This window comes from Pelodiscus sinensis, chromosome 1, assembly GCF_052426305.1.
Source record: "Pelodiscus sinensis isolate ZL-2025 chromosome 1, ASM5242630v1, whole genome shotgun sequence".
NCBI classification, from domain to species: Eukaryota; Metazoa; Chordata; order Testudines; family Trionychidae; genus Pelodiscus; species Pelodiscus sinensis.
Window position 1 is genome coordinate 311,803,945 of NC_143052.1, and position 10,516 is coordinate 311,814,460.

The window sequence follows — 10,516 nt, forward strand, 5'->3', positions numbered from 1 at the left end:
CGCAAATGATTTGCGAAAGAGGGCTTTTGCCCAAACTGGAGCAGCATAGTATTTCCGCAAGAACAATGACAATCTTACATGAGATCGTCAGTGTTCTTGCAGAAATTCAAGCAGCCAGTGTGGACAGCTAGCAAGTTTTTCCGCAAAAGCAGCTGATTTTGCGGAAAAACTGGCCAGTCTAGACACAGCCACATTACACAATCTCACATTCAGCAAGCAGCCATACTGCTTTCAATATCCTCTTTGGTAGAGCAAGGTACTACTCACTGGCAGTTAGGTTAGCAGCATGCCATCATTGATTTCTGCAAAGCACTGGTGTGTAGGGGACCCTTTGTCAGTCCCGGTCTATAACTCCATTAGGTGGTTTTGCGATATGGACAGCTTACTCTTAGACTCCAGAAAGAATAGGCGGAAGGGATAAAGTATATCATGTTGGCTTGGTCTAAATTTAGGTACTCTCACTGAGTAGTACCTTGCTCAGAGAGTAGACCATTCAAACCAGTTTGGCTGTCTGAGTAAGGGACTTAAAGTATGACAAAATCTATCCCTTTTTGGTATTTTTTATATCAAAATTAACATCTGACACTGAAATTACCATATAATCGCTGAATTCCTTGTCTGTCGTCATCTGGAAGGACGAAGGTGTTTGGATCCCAGTAGCGATAAATAGGGTACGTCAGAGCACCTTGAACATTTGAATGACCCAGTCCCAAAGAATGGCCAAATTCATGAGCAGCAACAAGGAACAAATTTGTTCCTAAAATTTTCATATATAAAAAAGCGGAAAAGAATTGTTAACATACAATGGAACAGAGAATCACAAGCAGGAGAATTCACATCTTTTCATTGTGATGAAATCCTATAGGTTTAATTTAAGTTTATCTGCTCTCCCATGTTTTAGTAAGAATTTTTCAGAGGCCATGAATGGGAAGTCAGGAAACCTGCAATCTATTCCTGACTCTCCTTTTGTTAATGGCCCACCTTTTGACCATAGGCAAATCACTTAAAGTTGTGTCTAACTTACAAAAACACCAGGATAATATTGCTCTCCCACTTTTGTAAAGTGATTTAAGCTCCACAGAATACAGCCCTTATATATATGCTATGGCAGGCAAAGGTAAGTATGTTACATTATATATAAGAGAGAGGGACGAACAGTTATAGGAAGAAAACGCCAGGGCTTTGTGTAGAAGGAGCTGAATTTGTTGCGAAGGGCACAGGAAATACTTTACCTATATGATTTTGTGACCATTTCTCAGCTTCATCAAAATGAGTATCTCCTCCTATCCCTGGGCTTGGTGCAAAGGCATGAGCCAGTACTCCCCCCCTTCCATCAAAGGGAGACTGGTCGCCGTGTGCTGCATAGGAAAGGAAATTAATATGTCATCAATTAACACAATGATTCATTTTAAACACAGTTACATATCTTGAAGTTTAGAATTTGCTTTTATTCATTGTAGATAATAATATATTAAAATGAGACTAAAATGATGTTAAGGTTGCAAAGTGAAACATTCAAAAGGTAGGAAATGTCACACTTAAGATTGCCTGTTCAATGAACTCAGCTCCCATGTGTGTGCACATTATGGTCCAGTTTTTAATTCCATGATTGCAAACTATTTTTTCCCATGGACTTCTGTCTCATGAAGGGCATTTTCTCAGCAATGGCTGAATCATCTTCTCTGAAACTTTCCAAAATTTCAGCCTGAGGCTGAAACCAAGTGAGAAAATGTCTGGCTTAAGTTTTGCAAAGTTATAAGCGTCTGAAGGCAAGGTCCTAGAATTGACAGCATTGGGCAATAATAAGGATAGATTATGCTACCTGCACTACCTGTACTACTTCAAGTGCATGATTTTAGGGAACCACTGCTTTGAAAAACTGAGCCTCTCATTTGGTAAACTAATTTAATGTGTCTTCTGTTAGAATCTCCCGTAAGAGTGGCTGAGGTGTCTGGATCTTCAGCTGGAGGTTGGATGGAAAAGGTTGACTCTCCTCTTCTGCCTATAAGAAGGGCTACAATTTCTTGCTGGAATTCAAGGATTTGCAGGACAGTTGTCAAAAATTCATAACCCAGGAAGACAGTACAACATTATTGTACTATTGGATGTTTGGGGATGAATCTTTAAGGGTTTGGCTACACTCAGAATGCTACAGCTGCACCACTGTAGCACTTCAGCATAAGTAGCGCCCACAGTAATAGGAGTTCTCTCCTTGGTGGAGGTACATCACCTCCCCAAGAAGGGGTAGCTAGGTCAATGGGAGAAGTCTCCTCTTGACCTAGCACTAGTCTACACTGGCTAGTATAGATGACTCTCAAGGGTCAGGATTTTTCACACAGCCGACCGACCGAGGGACATAGCTTTATCAAAATAAAAATCTAGTGTAAACAGCACTTAAGAGGAGGACTAACACTTGTATGTCTACACTGCATCTCTTTAGCACAAAAGCCTATGCAAACAAAGTGCAGATTAGCATATTTCCCTGCTTCATTTGCATAATTAATCAGGGGACATTTTTGCGCAAGAGGCTTTTGCACAAAAAGTAGCCCTCTACACAGCTCCTTTTTGGGCAAAAACACCCTCTTTCACAAGAGCCATTCTTCTCAATTTTTTCAGAAAGAATAGCTCTTGCGCAAGAGGGTGTTTTTGTGCAAAAAGGAGCTGTGTAGATGGCTCTTTTTTGCACAAAGATTCTTCCGCAAAAATGGCCACTAATGAATTATGCAAATGAAGCATGACAATATGCTAATCGGTGCTTCAGTTGCATAGGCTTTTGTGAAAGAGGGGTGCCCTGTAGTTGTAGTGAGAGAGGAACTAAAGTATGTGCATGTCTGCGTATACACACACATTCTCCCCCTTTCAGACTTCTTGGAAGCCTAAAATAAAACTGTAATCCAAAATAGTCCCCCTTGCGTTGGACTACAGTGGAAAGAAGCTCTGTTGTATTTGTTTGTCTCTAATGAGGCAAAAAAAGCCGGAAAAAAGCGGCGGACATTTTTATTTAAATGCCGCGGGGGATATTTAAATCCCCCGCGGATTTCCCTGTTATGATCTCTGAAATTACCATGCCCCTTTCGGAAAAGGGGCCAGTGTAGACGTAGCCTAGGAGAAGACACAATGGGCTTAACCTGCAGCAAAGAAAGTTTAGGTTAGACATTAGGAAAACTTCCTAACTGTCAGGGTGGTTAAACACTGGAATAAATTGCCTAGGGAGGTTGTGGAATCTCCATCTCTGGAGATATTTAAGAGCAGCCAACTTTCTTTATCTTCCTTTCATATGATTCAGGTGCAAAAACCACAGGGGCAGAGGGATGTTAGTTTTCTTAACCTCAGTCAACACATTTGCTTGCTGACCAATCTCAGCTTTCCAACATTACCTTGGTGCCATTAATGCACATTGCAGCACACTTCTGGCTTGATATCTAGTCTACATGTGTTGATTGACTGCAGAGGACGTGACTACATAAGTGTAAGTGCCGTGCGAGCGAAATCACTTAAAACTACATGCTTTGTAATACCTGCCCGTGTGAAAGTTTCTATTTAAGCATTCTAGTACAAATTCTGAAAATCCAGAGGAAATTTAGTGATGCTAGTAAGGTTTGTCCAGATTTAACTAAGCTCTGAATCTGGCCACTTCTATATGTGGAAAGATTATGGAGTCCCTTAAAGTTTTTTGACCTCAAATCTGATGAGCTCTGATGAATCAGTCTTTAAAAAGGATTATTTAGTATAAAATAAAGGAGCTAGAATGATCCTATGTGGAAAAAAATCCCAGATGCTTCTACGGAAGAGTAAGGAGCCGTACTCAGTTATGGTGGATTTCAGTGAGCAGCAGGCCTCATTTGCGCTCCATGGAATGCTACAGCAAGCAATGGATGAATTTCTTTCATAGGGTACTTCAGCCAAATATCAGCGTACTGTTGCATTTTGGGTGCACAGCTTAGTGACAATGGAGCTAAGCTGCAGCACAAGGAGAAATAGCCCTCCTCCCAGCAGTATCCGGCACTGTGACTGCGTAAGAGGTATCTGTTGTATTTCACCATGGAACTACTCACATGCATAAAGTTAAGCGTGTATTTAACTGCAGAAGAGGGCCCCTAGGGCCCCATTTTATTCTGACTGAAGCTAATACAAAGATGCCTGTGGCTGAGCTGTGCTTTGGCACAGCTGAAAATGGGTGATACTTAAAAGACAGATGTAAGCCACGTTGTGCTCTGTCATTCTGAGGAAATGTCATTCAGGGAAATGATCTTGTTCCTCATACAAATCAGAAAAATTCCAAGGTCAATGAAGCCCATGACTAGCCCACACTAATTAGAGCAGCATCTAGGATTCTCTTACAGGGGCAAGGGCCAAAGCTGAACCAGAGAATCAGGGAGCCACAACCAGCTCACTAGCACCCCTCACTCTGCTGTACTTAATGGAAACTGAGGGCAATAGAAAGTCTGGCCCCAAATTGGGAAATTTCAACCTCGGAGATGAAAGTTATTGAAAGCGATAGCATGTTAGACTAAAAGCTGTTCTGTAATATTTATTTTGTAATATTTATTTTCCACACAATGAAGCATCTTAATTCTATATAAAAATACCTCATGACCTTGCCATCTAAAGCTTCATACCTAGGATCTTTATGCTGGTAAGTAATCATTCTATGAGAAACAATGCTTGTTGAATAGTCCCACTGACTGAGCAGGGAATTTTAGTGCTGTAGGCAAAAGTGCCTATCAGCATTTCCCCATTGAACTAGAAACTATGTATAATTTCTGATACAATACATTCTATATTTTGTCATTCAGTGTTTTTACTCTTCTTCAGTTATGTGAAAAAGTGAAGTAGAATCTAGTGATTCACTGTTGAATATTCACTGGTCATTGTGTTGGATGAGAGAACTGAGACAAGTTCTGAATACATGTATTTTAGGCAACACTTGACCCTGTCCTTAATGAAGAGTTCAAGAGTGACTCAAGTGTATTGGCTGAAGCTCGGAAGAAAGAATTACCATAAAAAGTCATGAAATCATGAGAAACATTTCTGTTAGCCCACTTGTGAACTTTATTATACTGTACATCTGTTATTACAAGACTTTTGATAGCTAAGACATTCAATCCTTTTTGCTATGCTGTCTGAGTATTCAGTCTGACAAATATATTTTTCATATCTGCATTTATTAAATTCACCAGGAAAAGCTACAGTTCACATTTTTATTTATGAAAAATTGACCATTTATGAAGATTATATTCAGAGTCTGCTCCTACATTCTGAGCCTGCTGGAAGTTTTACACGGAGCAAAATTGTCATTCACCTTCCAATCTCGCCTTTATACCCATCAAATGGCAAATTTTCTGTCCTTCCACTTTTATTGCTGGAGATGACGAAGATTACAAATGCAGAGTCATAAGAGGGAGATTAGATGTAGAGCTGATTACAGTAATCTCACAACATTTTAAGTGTTCTACATGAATAATATTTGTGTGTCCCTCAGTTTGGTCTTCATTCCATATTTGGGCCTGGTAAGTGGTAAGTTAGGACCCCGTACGATTAAGTAATGGTAGAGTAGACTCATTGAATGCTTATGATCTTTCCTGAAATGAGGCTCATCCATTTTATAGGCCTGCTCCAAAGTTCACTGAAGTAAACAGAAAAACTTCCATTGTCTTCAGTAAGCTTTGGAGCAGGTCTTATACACACTAGGTGCCAAATGAAGCTGCACCACTTCAGACGCAGCACTGATGCACCGTACCCCTTTAAGGGGTGCAGCCTCTTTGCCCTGTACTGTAGGCTTTATTTGCTGGTACATGCAGGGAGGAGGGAAGCATGAGTTCACTTTCTCCCTATCCCACCTCTGCTGAATTTTTCCCTGAGGTTTGTGGGGAAATCATCTTTGCATTAGCCCTTGCACTTCCCTCAGCATAGAGGCTGCCATTCTGTGTGGCCCTTTCCATGGCCATTTGAGAGTAGACAGGGTCTTACTGTCTCTTGCACGGCCACATAAGAGGAGGGCAAAAACTAGCCTTAAACTAGATGCTGAATGGTTTCCAGAATGGGTTCCATGTGAAAAGCACAATGTGAAGCCAAATCCCAGAAGGACTGCTAGTGGGTCCTTCTCCCCCAGCATTTCCACACAAAGTCCTAGGTGACGGCTGAAGAACTTGCTCCACAGCCCCCGGGGGCAAAGTACATGTGGTCCTCTCGTTTACCAGGAGAGTGCATTCTCTGGCTGTGAAAACTGAAGAGGAAGGGCTCACCTCTGCACCACCAGGAGAGATCCACTTGTCTGGTTAGTACGCAGGCATGGACAGAGAGGCAGTTACATACAGGTGATTGTAAGACACTTCCTCCAACCTGTACCCCAGACCTGATGAGGACAGAGGCTGCTATTGGCTCTATTAGTGCTTCATTCTGGGCTGCCTGCCCTTACGCCTGCCTGTGTGCTCTGAATAGCTCTGAGGTGCTGTGGAGGACGGTTGCCAGTCTGCTACTTGAATGACCTGAGTTTCCATGTTAAAGGGGGAAAATTTGATTCCTGCAGTTGGGATTTGTGTAGTGATAGTTTAGGAAAGGAGTGGTAGTACTTTCTACCTGACCACGCCTTTTACACCTGTCAGGTTAGTTAGAAAAACCCTGGTGCAGGAACTTTACTTTCACACCTACGGTAGGCTCAAATGTCCCATATTTAAAGGCAGGCGCTGGCAATATTTGAAACAGAGGCTGAAGTACTGTTTAACTCAAGAGTCCTGTTTAAAGTGACTCATTTTCAGAACTTCCTCCATAGGCTGAAATGAAGAACTTATTCTGTTAATTTTTTTACTCACTTTTGCTTTTGTGCTCTCTAACTATTCTTAACCAAGTTTATTTCAGCAGAGGCAACCCCCACAAGATTTCCCATGCATTAACTTCACACTGGGTGCCACTTATTCATTACTCTGTTTGTTTTTCTAATCCTTATCACAGTATGCAAAATGTTTCTTTCTTTTTTTTAGGAGAAAATGTTTAGTTGGCTTATGGGTTTTTTGTTGTTTGTGATTATTGCATCTGTCACAAGCAGCTCAGTCAAATAAATGAGTTTGCATTTCTTGCTGCAAGTGGGGAGAAGTCTGTGATCAGACTTATTTCTTGCAAGAGTGAATTCCATAGGTTAACTTCAGCTTCTATGTAAACTGTCTCCCTTTGTTGCAAACATCTCCACTATTATAACCCCAGTGCGTAGGATTCTTCCCTTTTTAACAGGTTTTTAAGCTTCCTTTTGGCTACGTCTACACTATTCGTTTTTTGCAGAAGTGGAAATGCAAATGAAGTGTGCATTAGCAAATCTTACGCTCTCATTTGCATATGCGGAAGAGGTTTTTATGGAAAAAATGCAGTGTAAATGGGGCCATTTTTTGGAAAAAAAAAAAAACCTTTTGCGCAAAACCCTTATTCCTATTCACTGTGGGGTTTTTTGGTTTTTTTTCAAAAACCTCTTCCACAAAAAGGATCGGAAGAGAATGTGCAAATGAGAGTGCAAGATTTGCTAATGAGCACTTCACTTGCATTTCCTTTTCTGCAAAAAACGAACAGTGTAGAAGTAGCCTTTCAAGAACCCACATAGATTTTATGGAACTGAACAAAATCTATGTTTAAAATAAATGACGTGGGAGGGGTAATTTTTTCAGTACAGGCAGTCCCCGACTTACGTGGATCCGACTTACGTCGGATCCCTAGATACGAACGGGGTGAGGCAACTCCCGCACATGCGCAGCAGCATTCCCGGGGCTCGCTCACCTGGGTCCTAGGATCCTCCTCCTCCTCCGGCCGGCTCCGACTGGGGTCCCGGAGAGCTGCCGGGCAGAGGAAAAGTGCCTCCCCCTGCCAGCAACAGGCTGCCCCCTCCCCTGAGCAACAGGCTGCCGAACAGACAAAAGCAGCGTCTCTGCCCCTCCTCCCCCTATACATGCCGGGCTCCCGGAGCGCAGCAGCGTCCCCGGGGCTCGCTCACCTGGGTCCTAGAATCCACCTCCTCCTCCTCTTCAGCCGGCTCCAACTGGCCTCTGCCTGCAGCAGCTGGCCACAGGGACAGGGATCCCGCAGAGCTGCCGGGCAGAGGAAAAGTGCCTCCCCACGCCCGCTGCCCCCCCCCTCCCGCGGCCTAGCGTCCTGCACGCCTCCCCCTCCCCCCCTGCAGGCAACAGGCTGCCCCCTCCCCTGAGCAACAGGCTGCGGAACAGCAGACAAAAGCAGCCTCTCCGCCCCTCCTCCCCCTATACATGCTGGGCTCCCTGGGCAAACAAAGACTCCACCAAAACAAACAAAGTGCTGGCCTCATTGTGTTAGCAAAAAAAGGACCCTCCTCCTAGAACCCTGGGTGGTGTGTGGAAATAAAGCTATTAGCTCAAAGCATGGTGCAGAGCTGTTTGGTATTTGATGAGTTACTCCTTTAGTCCTGAGTTTGTCACAGGGACAGAAATAGATGTGAAATCTTCTGAACAGGGGAACAGACAGCAAAACAAACATTAGAGGGGAGTTAACCTTTCCCTATGCTATCCAAAACTAAAAAAAATGTTTGGCTAGAGTTTCCCCTACAATATGTACCAGTTCCGACTTACATACAAATTCAACTTAAGAACAAACCTACAGTCCCTATCTTGTACGTAACCCGGGGACTGCCTGTATGGTGAATCTACCTAAGAAGTCTGAGCATGTGGCTAAATCATTGTTCCTGGCCTTCCGGGTTTGATGCCTGGGTTTGCTACAAAGTTCCTGTGTGACCTAGACTAAGTTACTTAAATGACTCTGCCTCAGTTCCTCATTTGTAAAATAGGGATCAGATTGCTTCTTTTCTCCCTCACTTCCGCTGATCTATTTAGATTGAAAGTTCCTCAGGCGAGGTGTAGTTTCCATACTTGCACAATTCCTATTTGAATGAGTCTCTGATCTTATCTGGGGTCTCTAGGCATTACTGGGATGCTGTTGTTAATAATAAAAGTTTTTCATGTCGGTTTTATGCCAATTATGAGTACATATATTATTTCCTAATTGCCATCCATACAAATTCTATCCTGGAATAGGAACTCAGGTTATGTTCTTTCTAGTTTGCTCATTGTCTCCAGTAATAAAGACTTTGCAGGTCTGATGATAACTCTGCTACACTTATTCAATACCATTGTTTTCAATATGTGTGTTCAGTTACACCCACAGAAGCTCATTGTCTTTATTGGAGCTGGGAAGGAAAAGCTAAGCACATGCACAGGAAACTTAATTAACTGCTCCATTAGAAGTGGATGAGCCGGGGCAGCCACATTAGACTCTCCCATATCTGTATTGGTTTTGCAGTGGTACCTGGTGTTAAAGATGGTAAAAATGTATTTTGGGAAGTAAGGATGTGAATATTGCTTTGACTGGACAGATTGACAGAACAGATGAGTATGGAGGCACTTTTAAATAGTTAGTCTACATTTAAACTATAGTATCAGAGGGGTAGCCGTGTTAGTCTGAATCTGCAAAAGCGACGAGGAGTCCTGTGGCACCTTATAGACTAACTGATGTGTAGGAGCATAAGCTTTCGTGGGCAAAGACCCACTTCGTCAGATGCATGTAGTGGAAATTTCCACTACATGCATCTGACAAAGTGGGTCTTTTCCCACGAAAGCTTATGCTCCTACACTTCAGTTAGTCTATAAGGTGCCACAGGACTCCTCGTCGCATTTAAACTATAGTGGCACCACTGCAGGAGACCCGTTGTAGCAGGTAAGTGTAGCTACTACTTATGCCAACCAAAGGGATTACCGTGCCAAAGTAGGTGATCCTCCCTCCCATGAGGCAGTAGCTAGTTCTGTCACCTCACTCCACTCAGAAGTGTGGATTCTTCACACCTCTGTCTGAAGTAGTGAAACTGATCTAATATTCTAGTGTAAACCACCTCATAGTAATGTTGGGGAAAAAAAATTAACTTAACACTGACTTTCACTGTACACCAAAGGATTCTCAGGGAGGGAAAGGACTGCTGCTTTCAGACAGCTGTCTTCTCAAACTCACATTCTTTCAGCAGATATGCCCATTTCTAGCTATCTAACAATTAGAAATACAGTAGAACCTCAGAGTTACAAACACCAGAATTACAAACTTACCAGTCAAACCCCAGACCTCATTTGGAACTGAAACTGTTCAATCAGGCAGCAGAAGGGACAAAAAAAACACCCCAAACCCCCCCCCCCCAAAAAAAATACAGTCTAGTACCATGAAAAATGTTTAGGACTAAAACAATAAAGGGGGGAAATTTAAGAAAATGAGAAGGTAAGGAAATTGTTTCTGTGCTTGTTCATGTGCATTAAGATGATTAAAAGCAGCATTTTTCTTCTGTCTAGTAAATTTTCAAAGTTATACTGGTCTGTGCTCAGTTGTACATTTTGGAAAGAACAACCATATTGTTTTGTTCAGTAGTACGAATATTTCAGTTATAATCTCCATTCCCAGACTGTGCCCGTAACTCTGAGGTTCTACTGTTGTTCGATTCTGTAGGTGACAAGTAACAGGGTGTCAA

The 10,516-nt window shown here is 42.5% G+C and overlaps 1 long non-coding RNA gene across 1 annotated transcript; it reads right to left on the minus strand.

The window, feature by feature from the left end:
- Nucleotides 1-229: 229 nt before the first annotated feature.
- On the minus strand, nucleotides 230-7,960 carry LOC149525830 (uncharacterized). The gene is made up of 3 exons (XR_016348543.1): nucleotides 7,762-7,960; nucleotides 1,233-1,358; nucleotides 230-757 (listed from the first exon to the last, which is right to left on the minus strand). It is a non-coding gene; the product is annotated as an uncharacterized LOC149525830 (long non-coding RNA).
- Nucleotides 7,961-10,516: the final 2,556 nt, after the last annotated feature.